Source organism: Aquila chrysaetos, chromosome 11 (genome assembly GCF_900496995.4).
Source record: "Aquila chrysaetos chrysaetos chromosome 11, bAquChr1.4, whole genome shotgun sequence".
NCBI lineage: Eukaryota > Metazoa > Chordata > Aves > Accipitriformes > Accipitridae > Aquila > Aquila chrysaetos.
In genome coordinates this window covers 10,015,498-10,041,708 of record NC_044014.1, presented here as the reverse complement: position 1 = coordinate 10,041,708, position 26,211 = coordinate 10,015,498, and positions in this window count along the sequence as shown.

Below are 26,211 nucleotides of genomic sequence, written 5' to 3'. Positions count from 1 at the left end.
CAGAGGTTATACACAAATGGACCACAAGGCTCAAGTGAGAAACAGGGTGAAAACCCTGTTGAAAGCCAGTTTTGATGCCCATAGTAGCAATTCACATGGTATTTGAAGTGGACATTATCCACGGGACATGGTCCTGGACAACCTGCTCTAGGTGACTCTGCTTGACGACAAGATGAGCTCCAGAGGTCCCTTCCAACCTCAGCCATTTTGTGATTCTGTGAAGTCCGCCCTCCCCCAAGGATCAAAGTCTTGCACTTATTCTAGTACGACTAAAAGTAGCAAGATTGCTGTACCAGATATATTTGTGTTGTCTTTCATCAACAAATGCTGAAGATATGGGTGAATTTTTAAATGACATTGAAAGAAACATAGAAGGAAAATTAATGGTACCTTTGCAGTTCTTTACCTCTTTCAATCATTCATTGGATCAGTTGAGGGTTGTTTTCTTCTTTTTCCAGTTACGGTACATTTTTTAATTTCAGTAGGAAACTGTTTTTAATATTTCAGGATTTGGCTTGTTCTTTTCTGCCTACAGTCTTATGTTTTTACCATATTTTTACATGGTATCCCTTCCCAGTAAAGGAAAAGGAATATCAAACCTTTCTCTGTTCACTGCCAGTGTCAGTATAACTACGGCACGATTACATCCCCAGGGCCAGTGAAGCAGATAAAAGAGTTGTTCAGCATGGGACTCTGTTCCAAGGCCGGTTGCTTTGATACCTGCTTTTCTGTTCCTCCAAAGCTTTCTGCCTTGTATCTTCAGATCTCTTTAGGCTCTGTTTCTTCTCATAGATCATCTTCAGCATTGCACGTATTGTCTTCATCCAGGAAATACAGCACTACACAAACTTAACAAGCTTCTGAAATACTTTTTATATGACCATTTACAGTAGGTAGTGCTTCTGGAGTGATTTTTTTCCCACATCCAAAACATCCCAGCAACAAGCAAAAAAATTGCATCAAATATCAAGGAGGTGTTGAATTTTCAGCAGTAAGCTAATTGCTGTGTGATCTTTTCTCCATGCTTCTAATGCTAAGAAGCTAAAGGTTTCCCAGGTACCGCAAGAAAAGATTTGTCACCCTTTGGAGAATTTTCCCATGTGCAGCTGGTTCTGTACAATGCTGTGGGAGGACTAAATCACAAATTTGCTGTAAATTCTCTCTTAAAGAAAACATATAAAATTCTGTCTTAAAGGCAAGATATATTTTGTGGAAGGCTGAAATACTAGAACACTTGTTGAACCTGTCTGGTTCTCATATTAATAAAGTGATTTCTGTTATGTACCTTCTAGTTATAGGTATTTTTGTACAGCTTCAAAGTAATTTTTCTTTCGGGTAAGAAAATTCCTGTGGCTGAAAATAGTATCACGGGCTGAGGCACATATGTTGAAAAGATATAGACAATAACCTAGTTGCATGGCAGAGTCATCAAAGATAAGAATCCTGTCTTTCCCTTCCAAGACATGTAGCTGATTTGTGATGGACTGCCTTTGGATTTCATTGCTGCACCACGAAAAAAAATCCTGTCCCAGAAAAATCAATAATATCTAGTCCAGAGGACTGAATGCTGAACTGTGGGGTCCATTCCCACCCCTACCTGGATTCCTTGGGTCATCCAGAGCAGTAACTTCATTCCTCTACGCCTTAACTCTCCTTGAAAAGGAAAGAGAACGAATCCCTGTCTGAGAGGGATTAGAGAATAGCTATAGGAGGTTTTCAGATGTTTATAATAGGAGGACTGTCTACTGACACCCACACCCAAAAGAAATGTCCAGAGAACCTTAAAGAAGCAAGTTCAGCTGCAGCACTCAGAAAGGCCATCTGCAGAGAATCCTGTTATGATTCAAATGCCCACTTAAATACCAAAGAAAGCTTCAGTCTCTGGTTCCTTCCTATTCTGGAGTAAAATGCATGACTAGAAGAATAACATCTGTAGCCATAAGGGTGTATTGCTTTTTATGTGTCAATGTAGGGTTTTTTATGGAGAGGATTAAGGAGACCAGAGAGAGCTGCTTAAATTATAATGAGCAATCCAGGCAATATAAATTTGGGGTTATTTTCTATTCTTTTCTACTCCTTAATGCCTAAGCTCTACAGCTGATCTTTGCAGCAGGCAGATGCCAACATAAATTTCTATTTTCCTTCTTTAGTTAAGTCTGAAATACAGAAAACGTAATCAACTCAGCAGATGCAATATTACTAGTGCTGCCACAGAGCTGGGAACTTGCCCTGGTAGGATTACACAGCTGCTGGGGTTGACTAGCCTGTCAGCCCGCTTGACAAATTAATTTTCTTTTAACTGGTTAAAGGTGATTGCCTTTTAAACCCTTAGCTGCAGAAGTTTGCCCTTATTAATATTACCATATGGGGAACAGTGAGATGGTGAAGGAAGTGGGAAAGCTGGTGTTTTTAGAGTAGTTTGGGCAGTGGCTGTTTTTCTTTTGTTATGCAGTTTACCGTATTAAACTCTCATCAGAGATGGACAAAACAGGGGAAGGAAATAAACCTCAGAGAAAAAACATTGAGCGATTCCTGCTTTGTCTAGTACAAATCCGAAGAAACCAGAATTCTAGCACCTCAAAATGGTGCAAGGTTTACACTGGAGAAGAGGAGGCTTTGGCTCTTCGTTCCTAGGAATCTGTGTGTATAAAACAATACAAGTGTATTTGCATGGTTTCTTAAATTGGAGCCTTAAATCACAAAGCTTAACACCCAGTCAGTCTGACTTGGTGCTAATCTTTTGGTAGTACAGAAGTTACAAGGAAGTTATTTCTGCCTACCGGTAAGGTCTCACGGAGAGGCACAATCTGAGGTGACACTGCCTCAACATGAGAGTTGATATTTCCTCTAGCGTCTTGGGGCTGCACAGGATTGGTATAGCCTGCGGTGCTGGTGTTTACCCATACACAGGTCCAGCATCCCACCCTTGGCTGAAATTACAGCTTGTGGTGACGAGCTCTCACCTATTAAATGTGTCAGATATGCGTGTGAAAATCTATGTTGAAGTTGCTTCAGGTCTATGCCTTTGGAAAGCAGAAGTCATCTGACATGACAGCATGACTCAGTAATAAATGTTTTGGGGGACAAGCTGTCAAAAGCTTATGTTGACTGAAAGGATTGTGCTGTGTACCTTCATATGATTTTATTTGTGAGTAATGGTAACTAAAAGACACCGTGAAGCCAACTACAATTAAAGGAAAGAGAAAGGAGTCTCCATGTTGCGAATGAAAAATGGAAAATAAATACTTTGGATGTCAGGTGACCAGGGTGAGAGCAAATTTCTCTATTCAACACTCATGACGTAAGTAGATGAGTACAAACACATTCTCCACATATATTTAATCATGCATTCACAGTGCTTTTTTTAGCTTTAATTGACATATGGGCAATAGAATAGAATAGAATAGAATAGAATGGAATAGAATAGACTATTTCGGTTGGACCTACAACGATCATCTAGTCCAACTGCCTGACCACTTCAGGGCTGACCAAAAATTAAAGCATGTTATTAAGGGCATTGTCCAAATGCCTCTCAAACACTGACAGGCTTGGGGCATCGACCACCTCTCTAGGAAGCCTGTTCCATCATTTGACCACCCTCTCGGTAAAGAAATGCTTCCTCATGTCCAGTCTGAACCTCCCCTGGTGCAGCTTTGAACCATAAGCGAGTGAAGTGGCTTCATATCACCCTCCTGTGATGTTTTACTGCTGCGCAGCAAGTGCTGTGTGCATTAGCCAGCTCTAGATATTAAAAATGCCTTTGTAACCTTTGCAGCTGGCACAGCAGTTGTCAGCTGTTAGATCTACAGCTGAGGTGAGTTAATAAAAAGCTTATCTGAGTGGCGGTAAGCTGGTGAGAAGAAAACAGTGGTCTAGGGGTTTGGCACAAGGACCGTACAATATGGCGAGGCCACAGTGTCAGTCATGACAATTTTCTCGTATTTAATTAGCCTTCTAACTGTACTCCTGACTCACCGTAGACCTGGCTAAAGTCCCGCATGAAGAGATGCGTTCAAAGTTAGAAACAAAGAGTTGGGACTCCTGGGTGGTGCTCTGCCTTTCAGACCGGTTTGAATCCAGCTCTCAGATCTTCAGCTTTGCCCCGTTGCAGCAGAAGAGCCGAGTTACAGGGCGGGCGTTGCGCCCGTGCGCTGGGCTGTATGACCCAGGGAGCTACGGACCATCAGCGTACCAAGTTCCCAAGCTTCTGCCTGAACGCAGAAGTCAGCAGAAACGGTCCCAGGTTGCAGAAGGAGTCAATGTGATGGAAATAGCTCCCTGAAATATTACGAGCTCTGCTATATTCCGTCCGCAGGATATAAATTTTGCCCTGTACTTCAGTGAGGCCTGTGAGAATTTGACACGCTCCTTAACATTCTTAAAATTGGAGAAGGGCATTGGTTTTTGGTTCTAACTTCTTGTGACTTGCAGTTTAAACATCATAATTGCAATATTATTGTGCAGCGTAGGTGTAATAGCATGTTACTCTACACAGAGGTTCTGATTTCTGTTTGAAGGAGCATTCAGAAATCCTGTATATTTTTAAAATCGCATGCGGTGACATTGTAAAGCTTTACAAAGTCAGTTATTAGGGAAATAAGTGATATTTTAACTTTGCAGAATGTAAAACCTATGCCATCAATTACAGATTAGGTGTAGTAAATAATGACTAGCTAATGGAAAGTAAAACTGCAAATTATCTTTCTGTTTTTGCAGTGGGAGGAGGTGAGGCAAAGACCAAAGGAGTCTTCCTGACACCTCACGGGCTTTCCTGCGCTGCTTTGTGTTTCTGTGCTCTTCTAAGAATTTTGCCAATTCAAAGAAGCTATGTGGGCAACAGACACTTGGGATCCTAATTAAGGCTTCTGAATTATGTTCTAATTTTGTTTCAGTGTTGTAAGGGTGGAAATAATTTAGCTTCTAACTGGACTAACTGCAGCACCGTTCCAAAGACTGAAAATCCTCAGCTAGAAGGTAGGGAATCAGTCCTGTCACTGTCCTACTTTCAAACTGCCCTCTTAAGCTTAAGGAAATTTGTTTTCCTCCATCACTTCTTTGGGGCAAACAGTGACAAAAGGGCCAGAAGAGTTTTCCCACTCCCTGCCTTCATACTCCTCATTTCCCAGGGTGGAAGTGAACAGATGCAGCTTCTGGCTCACAGCATCTCTGTGGCCTGTCAGGATTGCATTTAGCTGCTGTTGGCAACTTCTGGGGCAGTGTGAGATACACAGACTTCATTTTTCACCAGCTGCTGGTTATTTTTATAAATAGAACTGGATGGGAGAAACATACTCGCTTCTTTTCAAAGATCCTACTGGTTGATAGGACTCAGTTTCTATTGCACAATTCACAAATTCAACAGAAAACACAGAAATGTTCCAAAGTAGACTTGTATTCTCCTCTCACAAAACCCCCTAATTTCACAATAAATATACATCATGCAGACAAAATGTGATGCATTCCCCCTCACACTTTCTCCAGGTCAAAAATTTGACTTAAAATCAAAAAGTATTTTTAAAAACTGTATATTTTGTCTTCATAGATTAAGTTTTCAAGTTTCTTTGCAATCACAAAAGTTAGATAAATGGTCTTTTGGGGAAGGGGGCTGACTGCTTGTTTTTTAATTGGTGTTGTCATCCTTAATACCAAAAGTTCCCAGATCTCATGTGCCAGCCACACTTTGCTAAGAATGACAGCTGAATTCAGTTCATTTTCCTCCTCCTGTTTGTAAGCTGACTTAAGGCAAAAAATTATTTCGGACAGACTTTTTCTTAATTCTTGTGTTCTAAAAGCATCTTGCGTGATTGCCACTGCACCATTAATAAAAATGTGGACTAAGGCTGCTAGTTCTCAACCATGAGCCTCACAGCAAGTGTGACACCTCCTTCTCCTCCATGGAAAAGGCAGACTAAAAGAATATCCATGGTACTTTAGAGGTGCTTGGATTTAGAGTTACAATAGAAGAGTGTCAGGGGTTATACTCTTTCTGCATAGAAACACAGACCTCAAAGTCTTATTCCTTTGATCATCTCGCTTGATGTCTCTAGGCCTGACTGTTATTAATTATTCTTATCATTGTTATACGAATGTAAATATGTGCCGGGAGTTAACTCTTCATTAACAGAACAGAGTCATGCAAAGTTTAGCATTAGCTGGGAAGTGCTGTATGAATGGAAAATACCTATGTGTGTGTGCATGCATAGGACATCTACATAGGTAGTCTTGGAGGTTATCTAACATCTCCCTCTGCCAAGTCTTCCTTTTTAAAGTTTTAAACTCCTTTGTAAAGATCTGTGATTGCCGGTGTTACATAAACATTGATATGGATAATATTTGTTCATGAAAGTAATTAAAAGCTTTATGTTATGTGAAAAACAACTTTAAGATACCAGCAGCAGAAACCAGTTGTGAAAGAGGAATTTGTGACTTGGATGTTTGGTGCTAGTGAAAATTTTACTACCCACATAATCATTAATAAAACCACACACTTTTCTGCTTACATAAAGGGCTGTATACATAAAGACAGCGTGACTGGAGGTGAGATAACTCATTGTCAAAGAATCTTGACACCCTGGATTTTATTTGGTGGAAGAGTTATGTTAGCAATGACAGTCTCCAGCTGGGGTTTGTGGTCCTGTTCTTCTGGGCTCTGTGAAGACTCATAATAGGAAGAACCTTCCAAACCATTCTCAAAGTGCTTACCAAGACCACAGGTGGGAGGTGAAGCAAAGGTGCTGGAAGATGAAGACTTACCGTGTCTGTAGGAAGAAGGCAGGCACGTCCAGGCAGTCCCCCTTGCTGTACAATGCATAGTGCTGTAGGTACCACAGCACCATTTCACACTGAAAAGAGACCCTATACCGAAGTCCTCACCAACACTCTACAAATCTCTGTTGTAGCTCTTTGTATCTGTCAGCGTTTGTGTCCTATTCCAGTTCCTAATTTAACGCCTCATCTTTTCACCTTCGTAAATATTTGCTAGCTTCTGGTGAGCGCTCCTTTTCCTAAACGGACAGTACAGTTGTGTTCTGCTAAAAGCACCTGGCACACTGATGGATGGGTAGCTACATGGCACTTAGGGCTGACGCAGCATCAGCATCCTTTGCTCCATGTGTTACACAGGGGAAACACCTCCATTTACTGCTGTGAGATAGCTTGAAGGAAATGTAGAGGATGAATTGCTTTAGGGAAAACAATCCATTTAAGTATAAAGGCACCTAAACCAGATAGTTCCTTTTGTCTGTAAACTCTCTGATACCATTTCTGCTATTCTAAGCTAAAATTAAATTTTTTAAAATCACAGGTCAGTTGAAAAAAAAGCTGGGAAAACACAATAGAAAGTGCCAACTGTATTTTCCCCCTTCTTCTCCACACAAGCAAGTCCAGAGGTTCAGATAAGCCGGGGAAAAAAACCAGGAAATCAATGATCTGTCATCAAGGGCTCCCAGCAGTTCCCTTTCTAGTCACGTCCCGCAGCAACAGACAGCATCGGTCCCCATGGGCTCTGCGGAGACGTCGCTGTCCCAGAGCTTGCCGGGGCTGCTGGAAGTCTTGCTGGGAGCATGGGCTTTGTGTCACACCAACTTTTGCCGATTTTAGACAGTTCGGTTTCCTTGAATCCACTCACAATATGTCACAAAAGGCCCTTTGATTTGAATGGCCTGAATAGAGCGCTAACCATTATTGGTCCTATTTCCTTGGACTCAAAAGGTAGGACAAGATTTTGTGACGGTAATTTCTGGATATTTAGGAGGCTTTAACTCCATGTGTCCGAGCTTCACCTACAATTGCAGACAGCAGGATTTGCCTGTGTTACACATATCTCAGGAGAAGTTTTGAGAGTATTTCATTAATAAGAATTATAGCAATATTATCCAAGGAGTGTGTCTGGGAATAAAAACAGTTTCCCAAGTAGCTCTGACCAGTGTTCAGGAGAAAGCCAGCTCCTTATCTGACTGGGCAATGAAAATAAGTTAATGAGACTGTGCCCCTTATGAGAAACGAACCTGGATTTTGCCCTCTTGGTAATACGTTAACAGAGAATTTTTTCTAGCAAGTGGCAAATGACCACGGTATTCCCCATGAAAACAAGTTTCTGAGAGTGCTCACATATAGCACGTTTCAGAGGCAATGTAAACTCAGGAATGCTTACTCCTTGGGTTAACCAATCCTACAATCCTTTCCATAAAGCTGAGAAATAATGAGCCTAATTTCTTAACCAAACTCTGTGAGTTTTAATAGAAATATCAATATATTTTTTATTTAGCCCAGTGAACAAGGATTAGATTTTCCTGTGCAAAGCCATGGTTTTTCACTGCTAGGCACAGCCTCTCTGTAACAACACTCCATCCTGGTGTAGGTTACTTCAAGAATGATCTCCCAGCTGTGTAGGAGTAAAACAAGAGTTTCTATTCTATGGGAGGCTATGGGAACTGTATGGCCAGTATTCCTCTAGTCACTCATTGACTGGATTGTTTCTGGCCTTTTATTACCATTGAAAGATAACATAAGATGGAGCAGCTCTGACAGTTCAAAGACAGCACAGGTGAACCAGCCTGAGCTAAGCGGGAACAAAATCAGAGGAATATGACAGCAATCTTCATGCAGTTTCTGTGCATGAGTTGCTGACTTGTGCACAAAGCATCTTGACTATAAATAAGAATCTGGCCCTTTGTTTATGAAGCTTGATGCTATAACATTGGCATCTTAGAAGAAAAGCACTAGATCGTCAGATCATTAATACCTTTCACTTTTTGCCAAACCATGGGTGAAAACTCCAAACAGAACTTGGGGCAAAGTTCATTAAACTGGCAACAATCCTGGGAACACAAGCCAGGAGCTTAAACTCAGACTCCAGTGAATTCTGTTTATTTGTGTCATTACCCAAAATGGTCAGAGATGGAAAACAGCAGTGGACACCATTGCAGGTTAAAACTCTCTGTTTTGAGTTCCTTCTGCATTAAAAAAAAAAAAAAAAGTGCATTAGCAAAGGAAATGTCCAAGTTTAAAAGCATAAGTCTGTGTTTCTACTTGTCTTGAACAGTGAGCAGCTTGAACTTTGGATATACAAGTTAACTTATTTTCCCCCTTTTCAAGATTTTGTGTTCTCTACGCAGAGATGGAAGTTTCTGTTTCATAATTTTCTGATGTTCTTTATGACACAAATCCCAGGAGCCCAGGACCATGTACAGGACACTGTTCAACAGCGAAGCTGTTGAAACCTTCATACAAACTTTAATGCACTCTAGCTATAACTTCTTGCAGCTGCTGCAAGTCATGTAATTTTTTTGTTCCCATCTTCAGCAGGTGTCTTACTAGTACTTGCCTGCAGCAGCAGAGCATAAATCATACAGGCCAAATTCCCTGCTGATGTAGATGGGTGCTGTTCTAGGCACACCAGGGAGCCTCATTCTTTTGTACAAGCAAGTAGCTGGCACTAGAAGCCTATGAGTGTGCATGTGTGTGCGCACGTGTGTGTGTTGCAAAATGAAAATAGTACCAAAATTCAGGTCCTTATGTTCTGTTCCCTGCAAACACCATGGTAACTCCCAGTGGTGCTGAAGTCCTGTGTCCCTGTAGAGCACTACATGATGCTATAAACAGCTATGAAGAGCTAACACATAATAGATAAATACCAAAGAGCTATAAATAGCTTTAAGATTTGTCTGAAGGAGGAGACAGTTTTATGTCATTTTAATATCTTTCAAGCTACATGCATCTGCAAACAGCTGCAAAACATTTTTTTCCACTCAAATATCCAGTTTAACAAGCTTCTGTTAGCACTATCGTGACATTTCTGTGACAAAAAGAATCAGCTTCTCTTAAACTAACAAATCTATGAAAATGGTTTTAAAAATCCAGTGAGTATGAACTTGCTAATAAGGATATGGGCTACTGAGAGTTTAATCTCTCCTCTCCTGGGATGGGGAAGCTGAAGGCTTCTTGAATGCCTAGGAGAGATTCAGTGGCTACTAAAGTATTACTGGCATAGCTAAACCAGCCTGCGGGTAGTCCAACTTGCAGACACCCCTGGAATGATTCAGTCAGGCAAACTGGGGACTTTCTGGAGTTGCAGGTTCCAGCTGGCCACAAATCAGCTCCAGCTACAACAGCAACCTCTGACTGAGATGCGCTAGTGGTGCACATTTTTATGCAGTAGCACCCAGCATTTGTAGTCAGCTGGGGTGGGTGGCTATCATGGGCTATACACCATAGCCCAAGCTCACACTGTCACCATACCTACTGAATACTCACAGAGAACTGACACCTCTTTGGGTTTCTAGAGCCCCCACGTCTAGAAAAGTGCTATACAGGGGCTCCTGCCTTCTGCTTCTACCATGTCAAGTGATATAGGCCACAGGTAATAATATTGGTAAGGCAGGTGCCAACTGGAAAATGGTAGATTAAGCAAATTGTCCTGGCAGGCCACATGCAGGAAGAGCCTCCTCATGATGGGACTCAGCAGAGCATCAGGAGACCTGCCAGCAATGTAAAGTTTTGCGAATTTGTCTGAGTTGTGCTCAACTGTCCATGAATAACAAACCACAATAAATGGTGAAAGCTGAAATTTTTCATGTTGGCAACTCCAGCCAGAACATTTGGTTTCCAGTTGGAAATGGCTCTTCATTTAGAAGTTTCATTCCCCTTTATTCAAGAAAATAGATGCTAGAACATCCTACAATGCCTGAATCTGAAATGAAATGTTTTCTTTACATCAAATTCCAGAAACTTGTGGGGTGGGGAGTTGGAGGGATTTTAATAATTTTTAAAAATAAACAAAACCATCAATCATTGGAAAAGTTCTTTTCCTGGCTCTGCCTCTGACTTCTGATGGGATTTGGGGTATCTCAGGACATTCACTAACCCTTTGTTTTGCCAGCTTAATTTGGAGCTATATCTATCCCTGCCTGTGTTTGTGTTAAACTGGCGGGTTTCTGACCTCGGATGGGCTCTACTCTAACGAACACTGCAACAGTTCACCTTCTCTCATTTTGTCCTCCAAGACCCGCTATGGTCTCAGCTGCTCAGCTTCACTAAAACCATTGAAGAACCATGGATAAGAGCTTGTCTGTCTTTGGACACCATGTATCTTCTGCCTTCTCCCTTGTTCTGCTTGCTGCTGCCTTCTGCAGAAGACTGCATGAGAGAGCACACAAAAGTTGCCCCAAAAGGGCAAACGGGCTTCCTGGGCTGATGCCTCCAGTGTTGTCCCCAGAGCACCGCAATCACGGACAAGCCAGCCCTGCCAGATGGGACTGGGTCAGCATAATCTGCCCCCATCCACAACTCTCATCATAACCAGTGCAAGACGAGCCAGGACAGATTGTTCTCAATGACAGACTCTAACTTCTGCTACTCTCTAGTGCCAGCAATTACTTTAGCCAGAGCATGACCATATTCACACACAAGATTAGCCTTTTCCATGAATACCAGTACAGTTTTCCCTGTAATCCTCTAGTTTCTTTCCTCTTAAGAGTCCTGAGAAAACTTCTGCTGGCACAGATTATCCTGACTCTACAGAAATCAACAGAGCTCTGACAATTTTTATTCCAAGTCAGGTTCTTCTGCCACTTGGCAAGGAGACCCACAGGGCATTAGGGTAACCTGATAGGAGAATTCAGGTCTTTCTTTGTCCCTGCCCTTGGACCTGCCTTACTAAGAGGGAAAGTAGAGTCCAGGGAATGGGAGTGAAATGGCAGTGCATTGTTTAACAGAAATGAATGCCATCATAATGTCATAATCATCTGCAATTGCAATAGATCTATCTTAACTGCAACGAGTTTGGTGTCAGGATTGCATTGACTCAGTTTGCATGACCTCAAGAAATTCTCGTCTAGTTTCTGCTTATTTTGAGTAAGAACAGTCAGGAAGTGGATAGAATACTGCTTTCTTTCATTTGGTGTTTTGGGAAATGTGATTGATGGGCTAGATGGATAGCGTTATGGTTTGTGCTGTCTCAATAATTCTTCATGCCTGATAGTGCAGGGCTGCACATCTCACAAAACCTTGTCAAAGTAATAGTAAATAGCCTCTTTGAATTAAAAAAAGAGTAAAATCAAGATTAGTACCAGGAAGGATAGAAATTCTTCTTGGAAGTTATTTCCTTAATATTTGGATATAATCTACCTTATCCAGAAACATCTGTCTGTGTGCATAAGAAAGAAATATGCTTTTGTCCCCTGCAGCAGTGTCTAAAAATGAGGTAGTAAGTATTGCTTCCTGATCACACACAAATGGGGTTTTTATCTGTGCCAAGATCATAATACGAACACTGGAATAAAACTGCAAACAGACAAGAAAAAAGGCACACACCTGAAAGCCTTTAGATAGCCTTTCCATCCCCTGAGCTTCACTAGTGTGCTCTAATAAAGCTTTGCTGAAGCTTTGTTTTCTGAGGACATTTATATTCTATTAGGAAAGTGCAAACATCTCTAACAATAGCTTTGTGTCAGGCCACAATTGTATTCCTTGATGCTAATGCAGGCTATTAAATGAAAAGGTTCAGCCAATGCCCCTTGGGTTCTGGGAGAGATGGACAATTTGGATGTCGGGTTCACTTCGTGTTTCAAAGCTTTGCTATATAGAGGATTTCAACTTGTGATTCCACCAAGAGAGACTATACCTGCTAAATTTGCAGAGGCCACTAAACTGAGAGGGGCTGCAAGTCAATCACAGTTAAAATACCAAAATTTCTTGGCAAATAGGAAAAAGAAAACAGACTGGAAAAAAGATAATTCTGTAAGGACTAGAGCAGGGCAGAAATAATCAAACATAACTGCAGAAAAGGGGGCAAACTGAATTACAAGCTGAGCTTGATGTTGTCCCTTTGCAAAAGAGGTGAGCAGCATGCCGGGCTGCCCAGTCTGCAAAGGCAGGTGGAGTAATCCTGCTGCACACACGGGGATGGGAACACCTGAGCTGAAGCTTCAGTTGCAATATGGGAGATCCAGATAGATAGTATGACAAATCTTGTAATTGAAAGTGGAGGGAAGCAGTGCAGTAGATTGCTTGAGGATGACACAGAATCTGCATCACAAGAGATTTTGAAAAACAAGTGGGGAATGGGTGAGAATGACAAAGGCAAAGCTGGTTCTGTCCTAGAAGAGGGGCAGGGGCCGGGGGAGCTCTCCTCTCTTGCTTTCCATGGTCATGTCTTTGGTTGCTGTGCTGGAGTTTGGGCTTGAGTTCTCAGAGCCAGCTGGGGTTAGAGCCAGTTGTGTCCACACAACTTGTGCAGGATCCTGGGTTGTGCAGGGGAACAGTGTGTTTCCCATGAACTTCCTCAGAGTGTCTTCATTTTAATTTTGTGGTCGGTTGACCATGGCTGGACACCAGGTGCCCACCAAAGCTGCTCTATCACTCCCCCTCCTCAGCCGGACAGAAGAGAGAAAATATAATGAAAGGCTCATGGGTCGAGGTAAGAACAGGGAGAGATCACTCACCAATTACCATCACACGCAAAACAGACTAGACTTGGGGAAATTTACCTACCAGAGTAGGATAATGAGAAATAGAACCAAACCTTAGAACACCTTCCCCCCACCCCTCCCTCCTTCCCGGGCACAACTCCACTCCCAGTTCTCTCTGCCTTCTCCCCCCCAGTGGCGCAGGGGGATGGGGAATGGGGGTTGGGGTCAGTTCATCACACGTTATCTCTGCTGCTCCTTCCTCCTCAGGGGGAGGACTCCTCACTCTTCCCCTGCTCCACCGTGGGGTCCCTCCCACAGGAGGCAGTCTTACACGAACTGCTCCAGCGTGGGCCCCTTCCACGGGCTGCAGTCCTTCAGGCACAGACTGCTCCAGCGTGGGTCCCCCGCGGGGTCACAAGTCCTGCCACCAAACCTGCTCCAGCGTGGGCTCCTCTCTCCACAGATCCGCAGGTCCTGCCAGGAGCCTGCTCCAGCATGGGCTTCCCACGGGGGTCACAGCCTCCTTTGGGCACCCACCTGCTCCAGCGTGGGGTCCTCCCTGGGCTGCAGGTGAGTATCTGCTCCACTGTGGACCTTTTTGGCTGCAGCAGGACAGCCTGCCTCACCATGGTCTTCACCACGGGCTGCCAGGGAATCTCTGCTCCGGTGCCTGGAGCACCTCCTCCTGCACTGACCTGGTGGTCTGCAGGGTTGTTTCTCTTACATGTTCTCACTCCTCTCTCTGGCTGCAGTTTCTGTGCCACAGCAATTTTTTTTTTCCCTTCTTAAATCTGTTATCCCAGAGGCACTACCACTGTTGCTGATGGGCTTAGTCTTGGCCAGCAGCAGGTCCGTCTTGGAGCCGGCTGGCATTGGCTCTATCAGACACGGGGGAAGCTTCTAGCAGCTTCTCACAGAAGCCAGCCCTGTAGCATCCCTGCTACCAAAACCTTGCCATGCAAACCCAATACAAATTCATTTCCCACAGGGCTGCACAACATAAAGAGGAAGGCAGCACTCCAAGGAAAACATCCCTGACTGACCTTCAGTGCCCCCAGTTAATCCCTTTGCTCAAGATGCCAACTCACTCCAACCTAGTGCCAGAGTATTGATCAGTTCACAAGCAACAAGTTTGGGTTCAGTTACAGGACTTAAGCCAAAACAGCAATAGATGCAACCACTAACTCCATGTCTTCTAAGAAATGTACACTTGCACGTAAGTGACCGTTATCACATCTATGAGATATGCAAGCCTATAAAGTCTCATATTGAGCCAGATCAGTAGCCCATCTAGTTAATCAGGCTGTGACTGCTATTTGATGGCCCCTGTATATTTCCCTGTAAATCAGCTCCCTTCTCCAGAAAGGCACCTTTGGAGGTAGTTCCAGATACTGGCAAGTGGCAGGAATGCAGCAGGGCAATAGTGGCATCTTGCAGTCATGAATGGTTTTGCCCAGGTAGAAGCATTATAACTTGTATGCATGGAGTTACAGGAAACAGTCAATTCCCTCCAGCCATCCTAAAATCAAAATATCATACCCCTTTCTGAGGCTGAATCTAAATGATATTTCACATCCTATCATTCCTTACAGAGCTAGGAATTGGGGAAAACAGACTATTTCTCTTAAGAATCCTTTCTGTTTGAAAGAGCATGCTCCTTAAGGATGTCTTCATTTTTCCTCATCATCTACAAGACTCTATGACACGCACAGGAGGGAAGCATTTTAAGTAAATCACCCCAGCCTGACTTCAAAGGAAAGCGAGCTGGACAAGATGTGCCAAAGGGTTTAACATCTACGCCATTCCTCTAAAGCATTGTTTTGTCCTTCATACTTAGTGAGGAGACACCCATATGTGTTTTCCACTTTCATTGTGAAAGCAGGAAATGTTTAATTAAAATCAAGCTTAATCTACTTTGTTTTCTCTTCATGCCAAAGTAACATCAGCTGCTGAGAGGGAGGATCTGCGAGTCTTGGCACCCAAATGGCCTCACCCAGCAAAGGGACAGAGCTGGAGAGATCCAGACAGATCTGCTGGGATGATATCTGTGTCCCTGGGGTATGGGAACAAATTAGGTTGTGTACCAGGAAGGGCAGAACTTGCTGTGTGCTGGGGAAATTCCACATGGATAGTTGTACTGGGCCAAACTCTATTGTCATTTATACAGAAAGACAGAAAATAGGGATGGCAAGAACCTCACCAGGAGATGCGGTCCACCTGTCTTACTCCAGTCTGTCACCCTGATGAGCCACAGTGACTTGAAGTTATCAGAGCTGACGTGAGGGCAGCTGCAGATGTTGTACTCCAGGACCCTCCCTGAACCCAGCAGCCACGGCTTGAGGTACCTAATTAGATTAAGAAACTCAGAGATCTGACTGATTTATGTCCTCACTGGATCAGGCCAAAGAAAGGATGCTCCATCCAACTTAATATCCGGATCTTATTATGCGGTGCCTTTCATTTGCCAAGGGCTGAAAGGCTTTTCCGTCCCCTTTCACTGGCCATATGGTAACACAAGTCTTTGTGTTATGTGTTAGTAATGCAGAAAACAGTCCTATGGTCATGAGTGGTTTGGGAGGAAGTTTAAGGTTGCAGATTGTTTTCCCAGAGACAATTCCACTTCCAATTACATATCATTATGTGTCGAACACAACTTCGCTTCACCACGGATGGTACTCTGAAGTGCTTTTTGCTATGGCACTGCAAGTGCCAGGAGGGGCACTAGTTCTCTTAGGGAAAAAAAAAAAAATTGTGTAATGGGAACTTTCCATGCAGTGATCATAAGTAAAGTCCCTGGAGGCATCCACCAGGCCACTTTGGAAAACTCTGTAGCATCAAGGTAGGCTCCGATCAACGTATACTAAATAACGTAATTATTTCCATTAAAATTTTCACCAATTCAAATATTCTTGAAATTGAAGTATTCCTCAAGTAATTCAGTGTTTTGGGTCAAATCTCTCTGTGCAATTTTCTTGCAGAAGATGAGTGACCCAAGTCAAGATAGAAGCAAATTAACATTTGCAATTTTAATAAATTTCCCAGCCAGGTGTTAACTTTCTCATTTGCAAGGAAATTTTGAGGCAAGCTTGTTGAAGCTGTGAAGTGCTATTTAAAACCCATTGGGACTGTCATCTTTATTAACATAATCACCGGCATTTTTCTATAATTTAGATGGGGTCTTTACTGCTTAGAAGAACAGCAGCCAGAATGTAGTGTTAGTCATGATCCCATTATCGGAAGACACACCCTGTCCATGGAAACATAATTGCTGGCTCATATAGCATATTAAAGTAGGCAAAAATTGCTTCCTCAGTTACAGATGGGGAAACTGAGGATAAGAAAGAAAAAAGTTACTCAGAAAGTAGGATTTTCTTCTTCCATCAAGCTGTAACACCTTGCAGCAAAGGGAAGGCTGAGAGACAATGGATTACCTAAATATATTGTCATCCATATGCATCCAAAGTGAGAAAAGGATGGGTGGATTTGTCCCGTATATCAGTGCTACGACAGTGGAGGTTTGTATCAATCACTTTAATGCAACTTCTTGTTTTCCCTTCATTCCCCCTTTGGCCCATGCTGACATCACCCCATACTTTTAACTGTTTGGCCCCTTTCTCCTGTTTTCCCCAGAGAAGGGAAAGTAAAGACAAGTTGACATGAGCTCAGGAAAGGGCTCAGGGCAGAACAGAAATGTGAAGTACTGTGGCTCATAGAGTTGAAGTACAGCAGTGTTGTTTCCTCAGCTTGAGAGGCTATAAAATGGCAAGCAGCAAAGCACAAACCTGTTGTCATGACAATGAGTGAGATAAAAAATGGGGGTTTCTCTGCATGGTTAATGTGTTGAGACAAAGGTAGCCAAGACAGCAATAAACACTGGATAGATTTCACTGTGTTGAGGAGGAGCAAAACAGCACAGTCGGAAACGTAAACACTAGAGACAAATTATCTGTTATTGATGAAATGAACCAAACTTTCCTATCTGTATTGATGGACACTAGTGCTCTAGTGCCATGAGGCACAGAAAGGGTCTGTGTAGGCTGTTTCCACGGTCTAGCCTCAGTCTCACGGACTAATCCAAAATCCTCCTAAATTAGCAAGAACTTCTCCAGAAAATCAAAATCTAATCTACACACTAAATGCCAGTCTGTAGAATGAAATATGAGGGTTACAGTGTCACCATGCAGATCTCCACCCAGAATGTGGACTGGGTTATTGACCTTATAGGGAAGAAGCATCAGAACAGATTCCTTGATGAAAATGATTACTTGGGGGAAAAGTATCATGTGGCAAACCTCAGGTTGGCTGATTACAAATGGGCTTAAGAGGGGAATTGCGATAGTAATGGTAGTCGGACTTTGTTTACTCTTCTGCCTGCTTACAAGCAGTAAGCAGTTTTTTGCAACACCATCAGCTACAGAAAACTCCATAATACCTCCCTTATGCCCGCCCCAGCACTTTCAGTCAGAGACACTTTATTCAATATCAAGTAGTTTCATGTCCTCCCAGTGATAACAGACTCCCTGCCATGCAAGACTCTCCAGAACCAGTGCTGGTCACCACAAGGGATGGTCAGCCATGCAGTGAGTCAGCAACACCTGCCTGGTCAAGATCGCAACTCCCTGCCCTACCTCAGCAGGCTATGGGTAAACAGAGATGAATTAGGAAGGGCAGGCATGGAAGCCCAGGACCTACAGACACATCCTGCCCTCTCTCTTCATGCATCCACCGTGTAGAGGGGAAGCTATTCCAATCTGACCTAACGCCTGCAAACTGACTCTTCTGCATGGTTGCAATGCCACACTCAAACCACGCAACCAGGAAAGGTGCAAGAAGAACCTCTGGATCAAACATATAGCACAGTCTAATGCCTTGAGACTGTAAAAGAGGTGGGAAATGGAGAGAAGTAGAAGAGAATTCAACAAAAGTGCTAATAAACACACATGCCAAGTGTGAGTCATGGGATAGTACTCTCCACCCACTCAGGCTGGGTGAGTTGAAATTGAAGGGACAGTGTACAAGTCTGACAGTCACAACCTGAAGACCCTGGATGCCGATCTCTTCAAGAAGCCAGTGCCTACGAAAAATTCTGAGCTTATTCTTTTTTTTTAACCTATTTCCCTGTTTAATCAGAGCAGTGACAACAGGAACACCATGCCATGACCCAACAACAGGCTGCCTCAAAATGTACAGTTCTTGGGCTACAGGATTCCTTTTTCCTTTTCTCTTGTGTTCATGAACTATTTACCTTTGATCTTAAGGAAGCAGATAACAGTTCTTTTTGAACAAAGACAAACTGATAGTAATAGACCTCTCAGTTCATAGAAGGGTTTTCTTTGTTTTCAAGTCAAAACCCACTGGCTCAGATCCAGCCAGCTGTCTTGAGTTTCTGGATTTGGCTCTTGAGCAAGGTTTTAACACTACATCCAGTATTGTTTAATTGATGAAGATTCATATTTTTGAGCTTTGCAGTGAAGACATAGCAAACAACAAGAAACGGAGGCCAGCCTGCCATATTTAATAAACTGTGTGGATCAGCATGTCCATGGGTCTTCTGTTTTTACAAAAATAAATCTGTAGCTAGTCTCCTCTAGCCGTTGTTATGTTGAATTCCAAAAGCAGGAATAGTCCATACCTTTCTGCTTGAGCATGACTGATCACATTTGTGTTCTGCTTTGTAATGTTGGGGATCTCTGCTGCTTCTCTAAGACTACTCCACAGCCTACTAGATCACACTAGCAGGAAGTTTTGCTTGATATTCCTCCTTCTTCTTCAGCTGGCCTAGATATGTTAAAGTGTCTTGTTCAAAGCCATTCTTCAGGGCATCTCCCATTATGTTGCTAATCACACTCCCTTTCACACAAGTTCTTCTCCATCCATGTTCACAGCAGTCCTCTTCAGCAGCACAACAGGGCTGCTGTCTGTCACATAGTGTTTGTTTTCTTTCCCTTCACAGCCCACCTGAGCCCCTTTCCTTCCTGCAGTCACCTTCCTGTGAAATTAAGAACACATGCAGCCAATCAAATTTTCAAAACCAGGTCCTGTTTTGAAGGCACACCTGCTCTCAAGGTCAGCAGGGCACACTGTGGCTTACCTGCTGTGGCTGTTGAGAATGGCTCCTGCTGGGCATCCAGGCACTGGGGAGGGAGTCCCAGCCCTTCTGATCTTAACTGGAGGTAAGCTTTCACCTCTGATGAAACCAGAATTTCCACACTGAGAACGTGTCTCACTTCCCCTTGGACAACACAAGTGAACATTGGGGTCTTACCTCTCAATTTGGCCACAAGAGCCCTCCAGGCATTTTTACTCCTCTCTTTGAAATTCCCTTTTGTTTCCCAGTTGCCATTAAGAAACGTGCTAACTGTGCAGGATCTCAAGGACCTGGAGGTCTTGCGTGGCTGGAAGGATTTCCCTCCCTGGCCACCTTTCTTCTCATGGTGGTTCAAAATCAGTCACGTGCCAGACAGGTGGCCACTGTGAGCACCCCGTAAAAACAGCAAGAATAAATGATCGGTACTTACCTGGCACATCAAGCTACAAATGGTCATGGTGTTTACCCAGGGAAACAAGAGGGGACTCCCTCGTTCCAAAGCAGGGTCTGGGTTGCGTTGTGAAGGGAGAAAGTCAGGCTGATATGTTGTGGGCAGCACTCGCTGACAGACCATCTCTGTTTCACTCACTGAAAGGAAAAATGTAGGAACTTCTCAGTGGGAAACTACTGATTTATTCGCGTTGCATCTAGGGAGGAGAGACAGCATATATTTTTTTGTAATGGAACTACACTATCCCATAAGTATCTCATGGTACTAGGACTAACAATGTCCCAGTTATTAGCTTACCACTCATATTGGAGGGACAAATCTCACACTACAAAAAAATGCTATTTCTTCCTATTCTGTCACTCATATAAGGAAATCACTGGGAAGGTTTTTACTTCTCTTTCCTAAGTGGAAACCAAAGCATGTTTCCCACTTGTCTGGCTGTTTAGTATATATGTTATTTTTAAAGGTATTGAAGTTCACCACCTCCAGACAACAGGCTACTGTTCTTACACAAAATTTTAGTGCTCAGACAAGTCACACAAGGGTTAAATGACTTGTCCAAGGCTGGGAGCACATAACCAAGTGGGGATTGTAACTAAGGGGCAACCAGGCTCCTTTCCTGTTCAGTCACACTGCTGTCTGCACTGCGATGATTTCATTCACCAAAACATGGTCATGGACAAAGAACGGACTCTGCAAAAACAGCCCCTTATCTGCTCCTGCCTGCCTCTTGTCCAAGTCATGTGTGATTAGTTTACTGACACAAACACCCCTCTGGAGCCAAAGCAGCTGCAGGAGCAAGCTGTGCTTTGATACAGTTCATGCCTTTACAGCAGTGTAAGAGTAGTAGCTGCGGTCTAGCCGAGTCCAGGAGCTTCGCTGTTTATAGAGCTGGAAGAAAAATACAGCTTGATTATGAGGTATCAAGTAGACCTGGTTGAGCTGGTAATCAAAAAAAAAAAAAAAAGTCAATCCTGATTTGTAACAATAACTGCAGTGAGTGTGAAATGAAGATTAGCTGTAGGGAACAAATACAGGACAGAGAAATGGAATTCCCAGGAGATACTTTAACTTGTCTGTTGGTTTTTTTTTTAATTTGTCGATAGGAAGCAAAGGGATTCAAAGTACTTGGGGCTGCGGAGGCTAGGAGTAAGTGGCAGCAGAGCCTCTACAGGCCATAACTCCAACCGAATATCTTTTAAGCAATTACTCTGTGAAAATTAAAACTGTGGGAAGCCTCATTTCCAATAGGTCTCTGCTGCATGGGTTCTTTGATACCTGCTGTGAAAGGAGCTCTGCAGCTGCCTTTCCCTCGGTGAGGCACACGTAGGCTCTCTTTGCTCTTACCCAACTACTATTTCCATTAACATTTCAAGGAACTTATTCTACAGGAGATCTTTTGTCCTCTGTCAACCTTGGTTGAAATTAGCCAACAGGAGGAAAGACCTGTATGTGCACACATCACCAAGAGTGTGAGTTTATAAGTCTTGTTTCCTTGAGAAGACAGGCTAGAAACATCATCACGCTTTGCAGTCATCCCATCAGCGTTCATTCCTGCCACTAACAGGGACCGTGGAAGCATGGGTATAGCATATGCCATGTTACAGACCTTCTGTTGTGCTGCAGCAGCTTTTCCAATGCAAGTGTTTTGATTCCAGTTTTAAATCTCAAGTCCATGCTTTTCCCAGTTTCAGCTCCAGAAAGTTCATTGGAGACCCTCATCTTTTATTTCCTTATAGGCGTGTGAAATGTGAAAAACAAAGCAAGCACACACCAGAGGCTCAGAAAACAAAACCAAAGAACAAAAAAACAGAGAGCATTTAAGACAGACCTCAGTTTTTCTAAATGTAAAATCTCAAGAGTTTTAGGCCAGTATGACTATTCCGGGGAGGGGATCTTTGAACTGCTACAAAACAGTGTTCGGTGTTAATTAACCTAAGACAATTCCCCAATACTGCCTTAGTCCACAGTAATGGGGTTATAGATAGACTTTTTTTAATGTTACATCTTCCGACCTGATAGGACAGCCAGATTATTAGGAAGTTGCCATGGTATTTTTTCTAGTTTTTTACTCGATCATATTTATAGAGAATCTTTGAAAACTGAGACTAAAATCTATTTTCCCTTTATCTGGCTTTTTAGCACTTACACTGGAATAAAACCCACTGGGTAAAATGTTATTAATTATCAATTATTTTAGAAAAGAAATGGTTTAGCTGCTAGAGCCTTCAGAATCACGTTTATATATTCAGAGGGCAATTCATTAAACAGTTTGGTGCAGTAAACAAATATTTAACCATCCTGAAGAACAAGAAATATGTATTATGCTAAGGTTGTTCAAACTTCTGTAAAGCAAAGATTTGCTGCTGAATGTGGCAAGGAAACTGAAAAGCAATGATGAAAGCAGAAACTGGAGACCCTGACATAGGACCCACAGGGTCTGATGATGAGTCATAGGGTAAAGGCAAGTCACTGAGGCCCAGATACATCCCATTTAACTTGAGGCACTTAAATGAATTGGCTAATGTAGGAAACTGGGCTCCCTCACTAGTCAATGTAGAGATAAAAGCTTCTTCAAAGAGAGTTGAAACACAGCCAGAATTAACATGTCTCTTTACTACATATAGAAGAAGTCTAAACTCTAAAATTCAATGATGCTCCTAACCTGGAGACCTCGCTTAATTGCACAAAGTTACTCCTTTCCCAGGCAACCCAGAATGGAGTCCAGCTGTCTCCACTGCAGCCTAAATGGCTCTTGCTGCAATGTATGTCCATTCCTTCCTGTCCTGTATCCAGCAGAGAATAGTTTGTTCCCTTCCTCTTTGCATGAACATTTTACACAGTCATTGTGTCCTCTTAGTGATGTCTCTGGAGTAAACAAACCCAGTTCTTTCAGTCTTTCCACTCCAGCCACAGTGTCAAGGCCTCTGGTTGTTCTCACTGCTTGCTTTTGGGATCATGCCACTAGGCTCACACATTTCTGAAAGTTGGCACCCAAATCTGGACACAGCCATTGCCAGTAGACTAATGCCAGGCATTGATTCGCTATTCTATTTTCAATAGAGTGGAGGGATTATTTTATGTCTTGCATGTAACTCCTGCTTGCCATGCTTGTGTAAGAGCGGTCACCGCTCCCCAGAGACCTTACAGCATGTCAGGATTATCAGACCTTTTCACTGAGAGAGAAACAAGGGCCCTACCCTCTTAGTCCTACTCCCACAAGAATGTCTTTTCATGGTACAGTAACTGGTGCCAAGAGTAATAAGAGCAGGAAATGGGTATAAAGAGAAAAAGAGAAGGTCAGTGGAATCGGTAGGCAGTAATCCCACAGACAGAACACCGACGGAGACGCTGAAGTTGTGAGTTGCAGTCTGACCTTGCAACGGTCCTTCTGGGTGCCACTGGGAAAGTCATTTAACCTGTCTGTCCCTTTGATTCCCCTCCTAACTTTGACCTAACTAGCCTGGTTTAGGTCTGCAGGAGGGCACCTCTGTTACCATGTGCCAGATTCAGTCACTTTCCTATCTCACTCAAACCACCAACCTCACTGTAGTACAACTGCTAGTAGCAACTGAAGTAAAAAGTTGAGAGCGATGCCAGCTGCTCAACCGAGTCTCCAAAAATATGTGAGAGTAAATCTGCAATCTCAGAAACAGTTGAATGAGAGCTGCAGAGACCTGGAAAACAGCAAGATGCCCTAATGTTCATGTCAGAAGCTCTCCTGTGCCTTCCAGAAATGCCTTTCCTGGGTTTGAGACTCATCAGACAGAGAACAAAAGCAATGCCACATGATACGGTTTGCAGAGATCCATGAGTTCTGTAGACAACACATGATGAACAGCAAATACACAAAGCAATTAGGAAGGCAAAGGGTTCATAGAGAGCCTGTGGCCTGAAATACGTTTGCAGAAACAAACTCCTTGAATCATTATGAATAATGAATGTGTAAAAACCCCCTCAATCTCATTCCTGGATAGTCTGCAGAATAAAGGGATAAATAAATCATGAGGAACAAGGTGTTTGCTGAGTGAGAATAGCTAAGCTAACTACAAGCTTAGCAGTTTCAGATTTTGAGGCTGCAGTGAGTAGCCTGTGGTTACTGTCAAGAACAGCTTGAACACAGAGGTGTCTCTATAACAGTTCTGCTATTTAAAACAGTAATATTATTCTGTCTATAGGAGACCTTTCAGATGAGGACTGCAAAGTGGTTCACAGCTATTCAGCTTCACAACAGCCCGGTGAGGGCAGAGAGAGTATTTATTAGATGCAATTACGGCATTGTTACTAATGCATTACAAATTTATTGGCAGGTATAGGTTTTTGCTACTCAGATATGAGGGAGTTATATGCATTAAGTATAACAGCTAACAGAGAAAACTTTAAAAAAAAAAGGTTAATATCCCTTTTTGTCCAAAGGCATTGTACATAAGCAGCAGGTATATCAAGAATTTCTTGCAAGTGTCATTTATGTCACTTGGTCATAAATGAATTTAGCTTGAAGCCACAGTGAGATATTTGTATACTATTAGATGTCTTGCTGACTGAAGAGGAGGAGGAAAAGGGAGGTCTAGTTAAGCTGAATTCAAAATTAGGCTCTTACAATGAAAATTGAGATAGGACTCAAGAACAACTTTGTTTCATCAGACACTGAACAAAACTAGAGAAGCATAGGACTGGCAGAGCTATGTTAAATGCCTCCAGTAAAGCTCCACTGAAGTCACTACAACTTTGGTGATTTACCCACACTGACTGACTACCCCTCTCTCTGCATCTTTTTTAATTGAAAAGATATACTTTCTAGAACTCGGGCAATTTTTCTAAGCATAAAAATGGGTAGAATGGTTAAGGTGGTAAATACTGTGATCTGTTGTCAAAGGCAATGTCATTTCAAGAGAAATGCATTTTGTTCTACTTGGGACATCCCCATGAAGAGACAGCACATTGAGGAGGTTACTAACACTAATGCTGCATGTCATTTCCCTCCTCTTTCATAAAATAATTCAAACTAATTACAGCTTGAGGAGTCTGCCAAGAAGGCTTTGTAATTTTCACGGGCGGTGTTCACTGATGGCCTGATCCTGCAAGGGCTTAAGTACCCTCCAATCTTCCCCAAGCCCCTGGGAATCTGATCTAGCACTACCAGGCTGGACCAGAGCCTCCCTTCTGCCACCTCTTCACTTTTAAGACCTAAGATTATTAACCTTATTACTTCGCCAGTGTTGTGGCTTCACCATCCGTGAAGGAGCCCTGAAGTCTTTGGCGATTTGGCAACACCAGGACAGCTTGTCAGGAAAGGCGTAGGGATGGACTGGAGCTGCCAACACTGGCCTGACATCGGATCGTGGTCAGTTGTTTGGGAGTTTATGGAGTCTGTAACAGAGAGAGAAAATCAGATGATACAAATTTCTGAGCAAAGACTATAGTCAGACAAGATTATTGTCAGACTCTGATGGCTACGCAACACAGGGGTTTAAATGCAGGAGAGCAATTTAGCTGCAAAAAAAGACTTTGGGATAAGTTATGATGAAAAGAAAGATATTGAGACCAAAGCCAGACCCAGGGTCACTTCAGCTCTATTTCTAGTTATAGCTGCGCTTTAACACCATGATAATTTTATTGCAAGATGTAGTTATATACCTTTAAATTCTGGCCAGATTTTCACAAGTACAATGCACATGTTTATCCACTTTACCTCCAGGAAACTGGGGAATGCTGAGCACATCACCTTATCATACCAGGTGTCTGGTGCTAAATGCAGACTGAAGAGATACTTCCCAATGGGTGGTACCTAAACAGGATTTCCCATCAGAAATATGCGGTTACCTGCAGAGCCGGAATATCGTAATTTAATTTGTTATTATAAATCAATAAGGAAACTGGTGAACAGTGAGGCACTTTATCACTATCTCAGCATGATTTTATGGTAGATAGACATACCAAAAAAAAAAGTGCATGCCCTGGTCTGCAACTATTGAAGAGCAAAACATGTATAGGTGACAAACAGCTTAATCCAAACCAGTAGTACCAAGGCCACCAAGAAATGGTCAGCAGAGGTGTCTCGTAGCCAGTAAAAAGAGGTTAGCGGAAGCAGATACGTTACTTTAAGCATTGGCTTAAACACAGTGACTGTGTTTAGAAGAAGAAGCTACGAGATTCCAACACTTCTTTCCCATTTGCCAGAAGACTCTGGTGCTCTTGCAAGTCAACCAGGGCAGTACATTAATTGGTAGCAGGCTAGTTCACCCAGATCTGAGGTAGGTGCA